The sequence below is a fragment of the Phocoena phocoena genome, chromosome 15, assembly GCF_963924675.1.
Source record: "Phocoena phocoena chromosome 15, mPhoPho1.1, whole genome shotgun sequence".
NCBI classification, from domain to species: Eukaryota; Metazoa; Chordata; class Mammalia; order Artiodactyla; family Phocoenidae; genus Phocoena; species Phocoena phocoena.
In genome coordinates this window covers 35,683,284-35,700,821 of record NC_089233.1, presented here as the reverse complement: position 1 = coordinate 35,700,821, position 17,538 = coordinate 35,683,284, and positions in this window count along the sequence as shown.

Below are 17,538 nucleotides of genomic sequence, written 5' to 3'. Positions count from 1 at the left end.
TTCAGCAACCATCTACATTTCATGTTTGGTGATTCTCTCTCTCTCACACATGCACACACTTTTTTGTTTTTTTGAAGCATTTCGTAATAAATTGAAAGCATATCAGATATCACTTCAAATACCCTAACTATCCTAAATACTAAGAATGAGGATACAAGGATATTATTTTATTATTTATTTATTTAAATTTTATTTATTTATTTATTTTTGGCCGCCCCCACTCAGCTTGTCAGATCTTAATTTCCTGACCAGGAATTGAACCCGGGCCCTCTGCAGTGAAAGCGCCGAGTCCTAACCACTGGACCGCCAGGGAATTCCCAAGGATATTATTTTAAATAATCACAGTAGTATTATCACACTCAGGAAATTTAATGTTGTTACAATACTACAAGCTTTCCATAATCAAATTCCCCAATTGTCCTGATAATGTCTTTGATAGCTTTTTTTTGTCCCAATCCAGGATCCAATCAGAGATCCTGCATTGCCTTTAGTTGCCATATCTCTGTAGTCTCCTTTTATCTAGAACACTTTCACATTCCCCTCACCTTTTAAAATTCTTTCAAGACATTAATGTTTTTGAGGGCTTCCCTGGTGGCGTAGTGGTTAAGAGTCCTGCCAATGCAGGGGACACAGGTTCGAGCCCTGGCCCGGGAAAATCCCACATGCTGCAGAGCAGCTAAGCCCGTGCGCCACAACTACTGAAGCCCGGGCGCCTAGAGCCCCGTACTCCGCAGCAAGGGAAGCCCACGCACCTCGACGAAGAGTAGCCCCCTGCTCGCTGCAACTAGAGAAAGCGCGCGTGCAGCAAAAAAGACCCAACGCAGCCAAAAATAAATAAATAAATATAAAAAATAAACTGGGGACAGTGAGTGAGGTCTCAGACCTGGAGGCTTGCTTCGTCAAGCCCTCTTATTAAAAATAATAATAATAATGTTTTTGAAAAGTCCGTTCCAAGCACAGTGTCCCTCAATGTAGATTTGTGTGATTGTCTCCTCATTAGACTGAGGGTCCATCCACGCCTCCCTGAGATCTCTCCATTGTAAAAGGCCATTTTTTTCTTTGTAATTAATATGGAACCTCGGTGTGTGGAAGGGTCTTGGTCCCTCACAATCTTTCACCCCATGGTGTTAGCCTTCATTGATGATCCTTTCCTAAATCAGTTGCTAGAGTGGTGGTTGCAAAATGGTGGTATTTCTATCACTTAGTTGGCATCATTTGCACATCCTGGATTAAACTTTGTGTGTTTCTCATGAAATGTTTGGCTTACAGATGTTTTGTTGGTAATACAATTACCCTTCAACGTTGCTTACTCTGTGCTTTTTTTTTTTTTTTTAACTCTGTGCTTTATATCCATTATTCTCTAAAATCTCTGCAGTATCCCTTCAGTGCAGGATTCATCATCTCCATTTACAGCCGGGATTAGTGGCTTAGATACTTGCCCAGAGCCAGGGTTCAAACTCACTCTATTAACCACTTTGCAGTATTGTCTCCCTGCATGATGGTACTTTGTTATTTTACTATTCACCACTAACTGTAGATGTCACCTTTTCAGCGACCAACGAGGCTCAAAATGGGCCATGCTGACCATTCCCACAGGTCAGTGACAGCATTCTGTTGCCTGGCTGAACAAACAGCCCCTCTGTATGACCAGCCTGGGATCAAGGCTTCCGATTGGTCTATGGGCTTTATATCTTACAGAGTATTAAGTGTTTGGGGTTTAACAGCTGACAGCATCCAGTTTTCTGGATCGTGGTGAGAAAATAATACCCAAACCCAACAACTTCCCTAAAAAATGAATGAACCCAAATGCACTTTTATGGTGCAAATGTCAGATGTGTGAAATTCTCAGGTTGGGCCAGAAGGGTTTTAACTGGGGTTTCTCTGGGACCAGGATCTGTACAAGATTCCGGAAGGCAGTCTCCCACTGCTGAGACAGAAATGATGAAATCGTGCAATGCCACAAAGCATCCTTCGTGTTCCTGGGATCTCTGACACCATCTTGTCTGGCCAGGAAACTCCTCTAAGCTAAGACTAAGGCAGCTACGACAGAATCGGGTAGGAAGTGGGGCTTTCCAGTCTACAGCAGGATATTTTGCAATTTCAGTGACACTTTTTGCAACAGGGGCAATTCTGAAGCAGGGACTTCTTGAAAGGCAGTGTTTTGTTGCCACTGAGGCCTTTCTAGGTCAAGAGAGGTTCACAGAGCTTCCATTTTTTGAGGTTCCAGTGATTTAAAATGAAGAAATGTGAAAATAGGATTATAGTCCTTGGGATGCATTTTAAATGTTTGATTTAACAAGTAAAATGGATTGTTGATGAACTCTTCTTTCTTGTACCTCTGTGACTATACCTCTGTAACCTTCAAAGCAGCTTTCAGTCCTGTACCTCTGTGCCTTTATTTGGGGACATGACAAATCTAAAACCAATGCAACTGCTGCAAAGGGTCCAACTTTTGCTCTCCTCCTAAGTGATGCACAGCTCAGACACCCGGATCTTTTCTCCATTCCTGGTCATCAGGGGTATCATTTTCTACCACATTCATTTTTTTTTATCATTTTGGGATTTTAAAATCAATATGTATTTTATAATAAAAAAGATAGTTTTTAAAAAGTATTTTATAATTAGCTTAGCTTCAAAGCTGATTTCAGTCCTGTCCCTGCAACCATCATGATAAAGGAGGTTTACTGTATTTGAATATAATACATATCTCTTATTAAGAGAATGGAAAGACCTGTTGAGAAGATTGTGGAAGAGTTCCTGTGTTAACCTGGAACAGAAAATAATGGATCCCACTGTGACCCAAACTCTCCCTCACCCACCAGTATATTGAATTTTAAGGGAGAAATCTGAGACTTTGAGAGGCTAACCATTCAAGTACAAAGTGAATTTCCAGGCAATGAACTCCCTCTGAGTAACATACTGTAACTGTGGTCTCTGAGGGTGAACCAAATTCAGGGAAAACCTCCGACCTCCTGAGCAGAATGGGAAAGCAGGGAGAGGAAGCCAACTTCCCAAAGTAGGTTGCGGTGGGTGGCTTTGACCTGTCCCAGGTGATGCAGTAGTGGTGTCAGAATAGGTCTCCAATCGGCTTACGAAATGAGAGCTTTGTTTGCACTATGGTAACCTTAAGCAAGAGCGTTTATAAGTTATAAAGTGCAGTACACATTCTGATTGTTAACTCTAGATGAAGAGTAAGTGGGTGTTCATTTTACTCTTTAAATTTTCCTATGTATTTAAACTTTTTTTTTTTTTTTGGCCTGTCCACATGGCATGCGGGATCTGGGATCTTAGTTTCCCCGACCAGGGATGGAACCTGTACCCCCTGCAGTGGAAGTGGGGTCTTAACCATGGACCACCAGGTAAGCCCCAGCATCTTACAATTTAAAAAATTGAAAAAAAAATTTTTTTGTTCTACCAGTGTTTATATGGACCCTATTAGGAGGCTCGCCTTGAGCATACAGTCCCTGACAGCCAAAGGCAACTGCTTTCCCTTCCCCGCACCCTTTGAGGTTCGGTTTACATAATCCTGCCCCCACTCCCAGCTCCCACCTCCCACCCCTGGCAGAGCTGACCCCTCTTGCCTGGTGCTCCGGTCATTCCTGTTCACCACCTTGCATTGAAACTGTTTATGAGTTTGGAAGCTGCCCGGAGTGGTGAGGAGATATGGGAATCCAAGATCTAGGACCTGTGTGACCTGGGCAAATTACTCGACCTCTCTGAATTTGTTTTCCTGTCTGTCAAACGGGTCGTTTCTGGAATTCAATGAGATGATTGCAAGCGCGCCTGGTACCGTGGGAGAAGTGCCAGCTTCATTTTTTGGTGTCCAGCGCCTGGCACGTCGTGGGCGGTGTCTACAGAGGTGGACAGGAGATCCCTGCCCCGCACTGCCATCACCTCCAGGACCCCTTCTGCCCAAACCCCGCGCTTGGGGCAGGAGAGGTTTGTCTGCGGGAAGAGCGGCCCCAGGATAAAGGGGAAGTGTCTGCGCAGGGCAATGACAGGCGGGCAGGCGCTGGGGTGGAGACCCGCCCGGCACACCATCCCTGCCGGGACCCTGTGGGGCCTGCCGGAGGGAGGGAAAAGTCCGAGATGCGCGACCCACCCCGGGGTCTGTGCCCGCGGCGTCGGCGCTTGTGCGATGACTCTCTGAACTACGTCTCCCAGGAGGCTCCGGGAGTATGGAGAGCCAATCGGAGGGCGGGTGGGCGGGACCTCCGGCACCTACGTCTGCTAGGGGGCACTGGGCTGAGCCGCCGTTGATAAGATTGGCAACCGCAGTGGCCTATAGCTGCTTCCCGCCCGAGCGGCCGCACTCCAGGCGCTGAGAAGGAGCGGCCGAAGCTGCTGGTATCCCGGACACAGCGCTGGGAAGTGGAGTCAGCGCGGCACGGGAACACCCCAACTCGCGGTATTCGGCGCCACGGGGCTGCACTGGGGCCGTAGATCTCCAGCCTTCCGCCCCTGACAAGCCTATAGATCATTCATGTTTTACGGCGAATATTTACCAAGTGCCTACTGTGGACCTCTTACTGTGTCAGCAGCGGCGAGGGTGGTCACGGCAGGCAGTATCCCTGCCACAAGGAGATAACCTGGGGAGGAGAGAGGTGGGTAAACGGTAATTTCCAGTCCTGGTAAGAGCTGTGAAATTGAACCCAACACCAGCACTGCCGTCTTCTCGGTTTTCAAACGCTACCCCTAGGAACCCTAGAGTGCAGGTTCTTAAACTACTCTGTATCATGATTCTTTTTGAAAAATCTAGTGATATGTTTATGAACCATAAGGGAAGTGTTTTTTGTTTTGGGGGGTTTTGTTTGTTTTTTGGCAGCGCCACGCGTCTTGCGGTATCTTAGTTCCCCTACTAGGGACTGAGCCCAGGCCGGCAGTGAAAGCCCAGAGTTGCCAACCACTGGACCGCCAGGGAATTCCCTTTTATTTGTTTTTCTTGTGTGTGTGTCCAGAAAAAAGCACATGCATCTACAGTTCTACAGTTTCGTATATCATTTCAGGGGGTTCATGGACTTTCTGAAGTCCACCTGGAGAAATCTAGCAGGGGTCTTTCGACAGATACTCCTCCCCCCAACCCCCCGCCCACGTCAGCTAGAGCAGCTCCTGCTTTTTATTTTATTTTTAAATTTATGTATGTATTTATTTTTGTCTGCCTTCAGTCTTCGTTGCTGCACACGGGCTTTCTCTAGTTGCATGGAGCGGGGTCTACTCTTCATTGCGGTGCACGCACTTCTCATTGCAGTGGCTTCTCTTCGTTGCGGAGCATGGGCTCTAGGCACACAGGCTGCAGTAGTTGTGGCACGCAGGCTCAGTAGTTGTTGCACACGGGCTTAGTTGCTCCGTGGCATGTGGGTTCTTCCCAGACCAGGGGTGGAACACGTGTGCCCTGGCATTGGCAGGCAGGTTCTTAACCACTGTGCCACCAGGGAAGTCCAGCCCCTGCTTTTTAACTGTTTTACATATTTCACCCTCAAGAAAGATTTCCTTTGATCTAAATCTACTGCAAGAGAAAAAGAAAAAGAAGGAATACCCAAATAGATGGTCTAGCTGTAATTCTAGTTCCAACATTCTGTTTGTTTAAGTCCTTCCCATCAAGACTACTTTCTAGTCTCAGGTAAACATAACCAGACTGAATTCACCAGCATGGTGGTGTGAAGGGCACCTTCTCATTCAGATCTTTGTCATTCTTCCGGAACATTCCCCTGCCTACCACACTTGCCAATTAGTTTGAAACTGTAAACAATTTTTTTTCTGTTTTGGCTGCCTGGCTTGCGGGATCTTAGTTCCCCCACCAGGGATTGAACCTGGGCTGGGCAGTGAAATCGACGTGCCCTAACCACTTGACTGACAGGGAATTACCAGAAACTGTAAATAATTTAAATGGCTATCACCTGGAGACTGGCTTAGTAAGTTTTGGTGAATCCATCCTGTGTGCTGCGCTGCATCCCTTGAAAACAGTGCAGTGGATTTCCATGTGTTAATGTGCAAAGATGGTCAATATATATTATTAAATGAGAAGAGCACGTTTACCGTACACTGTGATAGTATAATCCCATGTTTGTAAATAATGGGAAAAATATTTTTTAATTTAAATATCTGAAGATAGACTCAAGGAATAATGTGGCAACCTCTATAGAGTAGAATTGGAGGTGGGGGTTGTGCTTTTTTCTCTATGTCCTCTATACATTTGTGTGGTTTTCAATGAGTAAACATTTTATGACATATGAAACATAGTCTGTGAATTTATTTTCAGTGTAAAATAATAAGGGAAAACAGAAAGTATACCAAGCTCAGTCTTAGAGGAAGACTTTCATGCTTTGCTCATTATTTTTATAATAAAAACTTTCCAAAACTCTCATTAACAGGAATATTTTTCACTGGAATGAAGAGGATTAGGAATGGTTTTTAAAAAGCAGTCTGTGTTGGGGCTTCCCTGGTGGCGCAGTGGTTGAGAGTCTGCCTGCCGATGCAGGGGACATGGGTTCGTGCCCCGGTGCAGGAAAGATCCCACATGCTGCGGAGCGGCTGGGCCGGTGAGCCATGGCCACTGAGCCTGCATGTCTGGAGCCTGTGCTCTGCAATGGGAGAGGCCACAACAGTGAGAGGCCTGCGTACCGCAAAAAAAAAAAAACCCAAAAAACAAAAAAAACCAGCAGTCTGTGTCCATAGAGAAACAAATATGTGAAGTCTTCAAGTAATATGTGAGGTTTGCCAATACTGAAGGAAACACAGAACAGACCTAATTCCAAAGTAAACAGACATACATACAACACTGCAGGCATCAAATTAATGCAGACACAGAGTCTTTAACAAGAGCAAAAGGGCTCATGCCTTAACTCCCCTGAAGATATAGAGCAGAAGCTTACATTTTAAAAATATGGTTGAAATAAGCTAAAATGACTGAAAGGATATTTGCTCAGCAAAGCCTTAGTATCTGGACAAGTTCCTTCACGCACAGATTAGTATCAAAACTCAGGTGGCATTTCACCTGCTGTCCTATAGAGGGTGCCCTCGCACATGGTCACTGGGGCTGCAGCTGGAAGCACAGTAGACACCACCCCACTCCCATCCCTACCCACAGTACAAGCCTCCACCAAAGCCAGCAGCTGGAAACAATTCTTAATGCTGCAGGAAGTAGGAGAAAATGACTATGTGAGTCAAAGCTAAAATTGGACATCAAAGACCACAGAAAAATATCTTCCAAGGCTGATGTGATGGTGGAGGTGGGTGGGGGTATCAAAATACCAAACGTCATGCCTTTGGAACTGCAATGAATGATAACATATATTGAGCACTTTATATATACCAAGTATCATGTGAGTGCTTTATATGCCTTCATAGCACAGGCTCTGGTGTCAGACTGCCTGAGTGAGAATAATGTCCCTACAGTTAAGCAGCTGTGTGACACTAGACAAGTCATGTACCTACTTACTTAATTCAGCCTTGACAAAGAAGGAAATTGTGTTACATGCTACAGCATGGATAAATCTTGAAAACATTGTGCTAAGTGAAATAAGCCAAAAACAAAGACACATATTTCATGATTTCACCTATGTGAGGTACCTAGAATAGTCAAACTCATAGAGACAGAAAATAGAATAGTGATTACCAGGGGCTGGGAGCAGAGGGTAATGGGGGGTTATTAATAGGTAGAGTTTCAGTTTGGGATGATGAAAAAGTTCTGGAGATGGATGGTGGTTATGGTTATACAACAATGTGAATGCATGTAATGCCACTGAATTGTACCCTTAACAATAGTTAAAATGGTAAAAATTTATGTTATGTATATTTTACCACCCCCCCAAAAAAAAACTTGAAACATGCACATACCCTTTGCTTCAGTTATTCCATTTCGAGGATTCTATTCTAAAGAAATTATTGAATGTACACAAAAGTTGCATTATAAGATGTTCATTGCAAAATTGTTCATTAAAGCAAGAATTGGAAACAACCTGAATGTCCATCAACAGAAGAAATAGTAATTATGTTACACCCATACTGTGCCATGCTGTGCAGCTGTTAAGAGTAAGAAAGGCCTATTCATCTAGATTCAGAGATTTCAGAGGCACACTGTGAAGTTTAAAAAGTCTGGGAAAATATTATATATGTAGCATTATAAATACATCTAATGAATACATATACATATGTAAACACATCAGAAGGAGACCGGTAGGATGTACAACCGTTACCTATAAAAAAGGGAGCAGAAGTGAAGCGAGGGGGTGATGGAAAAATTTCCTCATTTTCTTTGTATCTATCTCTATTCTTTGATTCTTGTACCATGACCATTCATGTATTACTGTTGTTCTGGTTATCTTTTGCTGCATAACACCAAAACTTAGTGTAAAAACAATCTTTTTATTATTATAGCTCATGATTTTGTGGTTGGGATTTTGATCAGGGCACAGCAGGGACAACTTATGTCTGCCCCATGACCGGAGCTTCAGCTAGGGTGACTCAGATGTCTGGGGATCACTGGAATGGCTGTAATCGACTGGGGTTGTGTGTCTGACGCATCAGTACTGGCTGTCTGCAGGTGATTCTTGGGTTCTTCTCCCTGTTGTGTCTGCTGGGACTGGAATGTTGAAAATGGCTTCTTCACTCCTGTGTCTGGTGCCTGGGCTAGGATGGCTGGAACAGCTGGAGATGACTAGGCATCTCTCTCCATGCCTCCATAGCTTGGGCTTCCTTGAAGCATGACAGTCTTAAGGTAACCAGACTTTCTAGATGGTGGCTGGTGTTCCCAGAGCTAGCATTCCAAGAGGCCCCAGATGGCAGCTTCAAGACTTCTTATGAAGTCCCAGAAAGTTACTTCCAGTTCATTCTATTGCCTAAGCAAGTCACTACTGCCAGCCTAGATTCGGGGGAAGAGGATTTGACACCCTCTGTCAATAGGAGAAGTAATCATGAAGTTGAAGCCATTTTTTAACTTACTACACTTAGACTCTTAACAGGAAATTCAACCTGACCCATGATTTATAGTAACCTTCATTGAAACAGAGCACACCCACCTCTCACATGTCTTTCATCGGTCATTACAAATGTAGAGCCTCTTTGGAAATCCTCTGCCAGTCCTATTGCTTCCCTCCAAGTTTCCTATTAATTCTTCAAATTAATGTTGAGATCAGTGGTTCTCAATTTTGGCTGCACATTAAATCATCTGGGGAGCTGTAAAGAATCCTGATGTCCAGATGCCAAATACATCAGAATCTCTAGGGGGTGGTACCCAGGTGCTATAGTCTGAATGTTTATGTCTCTTCAAAATTCATATGCTGAAATCCTAATGCTTGATGTGATGGTATTAAGAGGTGGGACCGGGACTTCCCTGGTGGCGCAGTGGTTGAGAGTCCGCCTGCCAATGCTGGGGACGGGGGTTCGTGCCCCGGTCCGGGAAGATCCCACATGCCGCGGAGCGGCTGGGCCCGTGAGCCATGGCCGCTGAGCCTGCGCGTCCGGAGCCTGTGCTCCGCAACGAGAGAGGCCACAACAGTGAGAGGCCCATACCGCCAAAAAAAAAAAAAAAAAAAAGAGGTGGGGCCTTTGGGAGTTGCTGAGGTCATGGGGGTGGAGCCCTCATTAATGAGATTAATCCTCTTATAAAAGAGACCCCACAGAGCTCCCTGCGCCTTTCACCATTTGAGGACACAGAGGTTGGCAGTCTGCAACCTGGAAGAGGACACTCCCTTGACCATACTGGCATCCTGATCTTGGACTTCCAGCTTCCAGAATGGTGGGAAATTTCTGTTGTTTCTAAGCTACCAAGGATTGGAAGCTCTAATAGACTTAAGACACACCAGGCATCAGAGAGTTTTTTTAAAGCTCCCCAGGTGATTCCAATGTGCACATGACTGGGAAGCACTGGTCTAGGTTATAACTATTCCAGTACCAGCAGTTTCCAGAAGCAGTGCCTTAGCACGTCAGCCAGTGATCATTGTTGGCAAAGCAGTGGATCGGCTGTGTGGACCTGGTCATGGAATTGCAGGAAGCCTTGAGAAGCCTTGACTGGTGGTAAAAGGCTGGGTCCTCCCTTTCCAGGGATGACTCCTGTTCCCCATGGAGCCCCGCTTTGACTTTACAATTAAGGAGGTGGCATCTTTCACCCCCTTGCTACAGCCAGCTGCAAGGATGAAACAACTTGTGAGCAGGTTCTGCCTGTGCTCGTCTGATTTTTACCCTGTAAGCCCTTTGCTCATGGGCCTTGTTGAACAAAATGGCTCTAAGGACAGAAAACAGCACTTTGGGGAATAACATAAATCCTACAAGCTGCCTGTTTACTTCCCAAGGGAAACTACCGCATTGGAGTTGCCTGATACACTGCCAGGGATTTTGGCAAACCCTGAGTTTCTGGGAGAAGAACACAGAGTGGAGCCTTTGGGAGGAAGACTCAGGTTAGTGGCTCATTTTTATGCCAGCAAGTTCTTGAAAAAAAAAATACAAAGGTTCAAGGCATACTCCCAGCATCTCAGAGCATACAGAACCGAAAGGAAGACCTGTCAGGGCCAAGGCCCCAGGTCCCTCCCTGCCCCTTGTGTTCTCCTGCACCTTTGCCTTAGCAGAACCTACAACTTTCTTCCTCTCCTTTCTGGCAGAGAGTTTTTCTTGAGGCTGGAATGCAAGCCCTGCTTCAAACCAACAGCGAGATTGCCTGGGATAACCTTGCTAGTCATGCCATTATGCCTCTTTCCTTGGAGGTGGATATATTTTTAATGAACTAGTTCAAATACACAGAACATAAATACCTATGTAACCACACTCATAATTAATGTTATGATGTCTATTTGCTTGACTTTGTTATTTCTATTTTATAAGAAACAACGCATCTCTGGACCATCTACTTGTATTGCTGGCAGGGTAGTCAGATGTCTTTCATGGCCGTCTAGAGCAAGTTCTCCTAGCCAACAAGATGGAAGCTGCAAGGCCTTTTACCACCTTGCCTTGGTCATTGTTGGGGGCTCTCTAGCATTTGGAGGACCCTGAGAGGAACATCTTAGAGGAGGGTGAACTGTATTTCTGGGGAGTTAAGGCAATGGAAGTATGCCCCACACCAGACCAACGTGAGGGTCGCTAGTTCTTTGCTGCTGCCCTTCACTCTCCCTCCCCCTTAGGAGGAGCCCCAGTTAATATAAAATGCAAAATAGGGATGGATAGGCCTCTACTGGGGCCACTTGGTATGGTCTCACCTTTATGAAAGGCCTCAAGTTTTAATTTATTTTTTCTTGGCCTCACAGCATGTGGGATTTTAGTTCCCCTACCAGGGATCAAACCTCCACCCTTTGCACTGGAAACGTGGAGTTTTAACCACTGGACCTCCAGGGAAGTCCCAGGGCCTCAAGTTTTAGATTTTTGAAGTTATCTCCAGTAGAACACCCGAGTCGTATTCTTATGTTGAGTGTTAAAGATGCTAAATGCAAATATGTAAGATATATCACAATTTTAATAATATTTTAATTTTTTAGGAGCCTTAAAAATGTGGGGATAGGCTTTGCTAAACCTCTGGGAGGTCTTGACAACTGGAAAAGACAGGACAGAGGCTAACCTATATCATTCTGGGGAGAATTTCTCTCATTCCAGTTGTTAAAATGCCCAGATTTAGGGGCTGAATAAACTGATTATAAGTGCTAAGGAGAGGCCAATAGCTGAGCTTCCCTTCCCACCCCGTTCTACATCTTTACAGGAGACTTGAGAGGAAGCTGGGAGCCAAGCCTGGAGGCTTAAGTCTGAGCTTTGGGTGTTTCTGAGATTATTCCGCCCAGATCACTAGGCTAGAAATGTCAGAGGATTTCACAGTGGGTACTCATTTCAGAATTAAAGATCATGGGGGACTTCCCTGATGGTCCAGTGGCTAAGGCTCTGTGCTCCCGGTGCAGGGGGCCTGGGTTCAATCCCTGGCCAGGGAACTAGATCCTGCATGCTGCAACTAAGACCCAGCACAGCCAAATAAGTAAATAAATATTTTTTTAAAAAAAGAATTAAAGATCATGAAGTTTCCTGGAGGGCCCATAGGATGGTTTTTTGGGAATGTGAAAATGACTAGGTAAGCAGGGCTAAGTGTACTGTATCTCACTCCCTACCATACTGTGAGCCCCTTGGAGGTGGATTCACCAGTCTATTCCTTGACTTCCTTGATTTTAGCCTACACAATATCCTCAATACACTATGAAAGAATTACTGCAGATTTTGGAAAGTCACAATTGAAACAAAAAATCTTAAAGTGGCCCCTGTAGGATTTCTCTAATTTCAAGAGACAAAAAAACATGGCATCTTAAGGAGAGGACTGTCTCAGCTAGAGAAAGGGATGAGCCTCTCCTAGTTCCTTTAGTATCCTATTTTTACTGCCAGCTTTAATAGTTAGACAGTGATTAACAATTGCTATATAAAATCCATACAGGGAGTTCCCTAGTGGTCCATTGGTTAGGACTCTGTGCTTTCACTGCTGAGAGCCTGGGTTTGATCCCAGGTCAGGGAACTAAGATCCCGCAAGCCACATGGCCCATCCAAAAAAAAAAAGATCCATACAGTAGTTTTTTGTTTGTTTTTAAAACCTCTTAGCAAGGGAAGAGGAAGCCAAAAAACAAAACAAAACAAAAAAACAGAAGGCAGAATTGGGAAGCAACTTAAACTCCTCCATCTCACTTCCCCTTCACACAGCACCAAAGATGCTTCCAAAGATATAAAAATACTTGAGAGGTCCAAGACTATTCTAGATTTTGTCCTATAGATAGAACACTTGTTTTCTAGGGCTTTGGGGGATAATTAACACACTTTATTAAATATAAGTCCGCAGGAAAACCGAAATGAACTTTTCAAAGAAGAAATAGAATGAATCTCATTTTCTAATCAATGCGATAAAAAAAATTTTTTTTAGAGGAGAACTTTCTTGACCAGCTTGACCAGTTGACCAACTCTTGGCTTAAAGAGGAAATAATAAAAACTGCAATGATGGGAATTCCCTGGCAGTCCAGTGGTTGGGGAACTAAGATCCCATGAGCTGCATGGGGAAAGAAAGAAAGGAAGGAGGGAGGGAGGGAGGGAAGGAAGGAAATATGAAAACTGTAGTGACAAACTATTTTGAAATCATCAATAAGGAGAATATTTTATATAGAAATCATGGAATGTACCTAAAGCTGCACTTAGAGGAAAACTCATAACCTTAAACACTTTTACCATTAACTCTTTTTTTTTTTTTTTTGCTGTACGCGGGCCTCTCACTGCTGTGGCCTCTCCCATTACAGAGCACAGGCTCCGGACGCACAGGCCCAGCGGCCATGGCTCACAGGCCCAGCCGCTCTGCGGCATGTGGGATTCTCCCAGACTGGGGCACGAACCCACGTCCCCAGCATCGGCAGGCGGACTCTCAACCACTGCGCCACCAGGGAAGCCCCCACTTTTACCATTAAACAACAAAGACTAGAAATAAAATACATTGATATTTATTGAAAGTTTATTTTGTATAGAGCCTGCATTTAAATATATTTCATTAACCTTTATAGTACTTATGAGGTGGGCACTGTTTTTTGCCCTTTTCAAAATTCTCAAAAGTTATAAGGTATATCCATGCAATGTTCCATGTTCTTAATTTCCAAGAGCTATTTTACATCTCTTAATTCAAAGCTACAAAGATTTATTAATTAAAGCTTTATTAATTAAAGCTCAGGGTACTGAGTTTTATTAATTAATTAAAGCTCAGGGTAGTGAGCTTTATTATTTATTAATCAAAGCTACAAACATTTATTAATTAAAGCTTTATTAATTAAAGCTCAGGGTACTTTAAGGGATAAAGAAATGAATTACCGCTGTTCTCCATCTTGTAAAACTCTAGTCATCTGTGTGATGTTGATGTATGTATATTGGAAGGGCAGGGGAGGACACAGGTCATAGTATGATTGCAGTTAATCCTCCCAGTTAAGAAGAACTGTGTTAAGTGCTAAAAATGATCTCTAAACAAAGCACTGAGGGAGCCCAAAAGAAATGTAATTCTGACTTGGAGAGGGGGCAGGAGTCAACTGCAGTACTTGTTGCCACAATTCAGGGCCTGCACCATGAAGGTTTTTGCAGCCTTGTTGAGGAATCTGTGCTTTATTATCAGGGCAGTGAGGCACCATTGGAGGTTCTGTCTGTGTGGGTGGATGTTTGTGTAAAGACTTTTATTTATTTATTTATTTATATTTTGGTTGCGTTGGGTCTTCGTTGCTGCGCGTGGGCTTTCTCTAGTTGCAGCGAACGGGGGCTACTCTTCGTTGTGGTGCGCGGGCTTCTCATTGCGGTGGCTTCTCTTGTTGCGGAACACAGGATCTAGGCACTCGGGCTTCAGTAGTTGTGGCTCACAGGCTCTAGAGCACAGGCTCGGTAGTTGTGGTGCACGGGCTTAGTTGCTCCGCGGCATGTAGGATCTTCCCGGACCAGGGATCGAACCTGTGTCCCCTGCATTGGCAGGCAGATTCATATCCACTGTGCCACCAGGGAGGCCCATGGACTTTACTTTTATTGCTGCAATTCTGTTTTATTTTGTTTTTTCCCTTCAGAATTGTTTCTCAGATGTGGAACTGATTGATAAAAGAGGAGAAATATTTTAAGATTCTTAAAACACACTGTCAAATTGCTTTTCATAAAGTATAGTGCATTCATGGGGTCTCTCTCCTATGTGGAGACGTCGGTATCTATAAAGGTCTGAATGAAGAAAGCTTCTCTCCCAGCCAGGGCATTTGTGAGGCTCCTCTCCTGAATGAGTCCTCTGGTGCTCAGTAGGTCTAATGTCGAGAGGTTCTTCCACATTGGAGCTCTTAGGGTTCTCTCTCTATATAGCGGTTATGATGATCTATAAGCTTTGCTAAGTCTGAGGATTTAGCACTGACTTTCCTTTGGATTAACATTAACCAAACTAACTTGCTAATATTTTTCGGTAATGTTAATATTTAAACATTTTCCTCTGACTTTCTAAATGTTTTTAGTCTTTTTTTTTTTTTTTTTTTGTAAAATAGAACCATGGGATGCATCCCCCTCTAAAGTAACAATGAAGGGATTCAGAGTTCACAGTTTTTTTTTCTGCTTTGAAGAAGCTTCTTCATTTTCTCTTCTGATCTCAAAATCTGAAAGAAGAAACAGAAGTTGAACATGTCACACTATTCCACGGAGAAAGAGAGTGGGGGAAAGAGTTGTGCTAAACCAGTCATGGGATGATAGAAACTCTTAAGTAGATCCCAAAGCTTTTTGCTCCAATTAAGAAATTTTCTTTCCTTGAAAACTCAACTATCTTGAAGTCAAATCATTGTTTCATTTCTTTGGAAGGATTTCTTTGAAATCCTGCAATTCTTTCACCCGTGACTCTTCTCTGTGCTCCACAGGGAAGCTCAGGCCAGCTTTGGTACTGGATATCTTGGCCGTGACAGGAGGCATGTTAGTTTGGGTCACCACTGGTTTTTCTGAATTCAGACTGATTTCTGGGGCAGACAGCCTCTCTATATCTAGTTCTGTTTTCAGTTAGGATTATTTCACCTGGAACTTCTGTCAGGCAGTTTTTCCACATTAGGACAAAACTAAAATGAGGAGAAAGCTCCTTTTGTGGTTAATTAAGGCCATCATCTTCCAGTCTATGGAAGAGCAGTGAATTCTGTGTTAAAGTCAATAAACTAAATTAGCTTTATATTATCTTTTGAATATTTTGATAATAGAATTATCTAAGTTAGGACTAAAATGTAAGTAATTTTCCTAAAATTCTGACTCTTTTAAGGCTGAGAAACATTCTCTTATTTAGTCCCAAGAAAAGAGAGAGAGGTAAAAGTGGGAGTTTTGGAACTATGTCCTGGATTATTTTCAGTTAAGAGATTTTCAAATAAAAATTGGTATCTGCACTGGGTTGGTTGGTGACCAGCAAAAAATGTCTTTATATGTTTCAGCTGAAGTCTAGAAGTGGATTATCTTGAAATTAACCAAAACAACTATCTAACAGTGTTTCTGGCAATCTAAGGACAACTAGTAAAATTTTCTCCAGCTCAATTTCCTGCCATGTCCTACCATTCCTTTTCTCACTGAGAGCAGTTATGGTTTGTACCCTTTTTCTGTGTCCCTTACTCTCCTTCCTCACATCTAACAAACTTTACTGGTCTGAAGTATATTGTGAGTTGATAAATAGGGATTTAAGATCCAAATAGAGGAAAATGTTTAAATATTAACGTTACCGAACAACATTAGCAAGTTAGTTTAACGTTAATCTGAAGGATAATTTAAATTCCAGAACATTTTATCAAAATGCCTTATATTTTCATGGAGAAAGGGCAATATATTTCAGATCAATTAAAAAAAAATGTCTTTTGGGACTTCCCTTGTACTCCAGTGGATAAGACTCCACGCTCCCAGTGCAGGGGGCCAGGGTTCGATCCCTGGTCAGGGAACTAGATCCTACAAGCATGCCACAGCTAAAGATCCCACATGCCATACCTAAGGCCCAGCGCAGCCAAGATAAATAAATAAATAATAAATTTTAAAAAATAAACGGTTCATTCCTTTAAAAAATTGTTTAAAAAAGAAAATGTGTTTCAAGTGAAATGCCACTTAAAGTCACTATTTTGTTTATGTTTGGATTTCAAAGCTAACTGTGGGCTCAAAGAGTAATGTGTTACAGGTAAAAGCAAACCTGAAGCCATAGATCACAGGAAAACTGTAGTCAAGTAAAGTGGGAAGAAACCAAAACTGGGGAGAGTGGCAAATAGCAAAGGCTTAGGGTGGCAGAAACCTGAAGGCCAAGATATCCTAAGATGAGAGTCAGGAAAAGCATTTCAGAATGACAGGAGCTGCTTATTTGCTCCTACGCCAAAGAGCATAGATGTGAAATTCTTAACGCTGCAGATTTCATCAAATGTCATTTTGAAAACCAGGCACAGACAGCTACACCCTGCCCCTTGAGTGCAAGGGAATCTATAAGACTCAGGTAAGGACTGAAAGTAGCTCTAGAGACAGAATTTAGTACCCATGAGAACTAAGACCAGGAGTAGTAGGGGTTTTTTAATCTGAAATTCAAAATTGTTTTCTCTTCTACATAATAGGGAGCCACCAATAGCTAAGGACAAGAAAATACAGTTGACTTGTACAACATGGGTTTGAACTGCGTGAGTCCACTTACACATGGAAATTTTTCAATAAATACATATTACAGTACTACACAACCCAGTGGTGGTTGAATCCGTGGATGCAGAACGACAGATATGGAAGGCCAACTGTAAAGTTACAGATGAATTTTCCAATGTGCAGAGGGTTAGCGCCCCAAACCCCCACTGCATTGTTCAAGGGTCAACTGTATAAGAAAGTGAAATCAACAGTGGTTACTAGAGGGCATACTTACTTCCCTTAACTTACATTTCACCCAGTCTTAAAGTAGTGGGTTTAATCTTTTTCATCATTTAGAGAACTTAATGAAAGCCATGGATCCACTTCCTAGAAAATACATGTACACATGCAGTTTTGTGTACAATATCAAAAGGTTTTAAAAATCTCCAGATCCACCCATGTGACCCTCTAGAACTGTGTTGATGGTAGCCA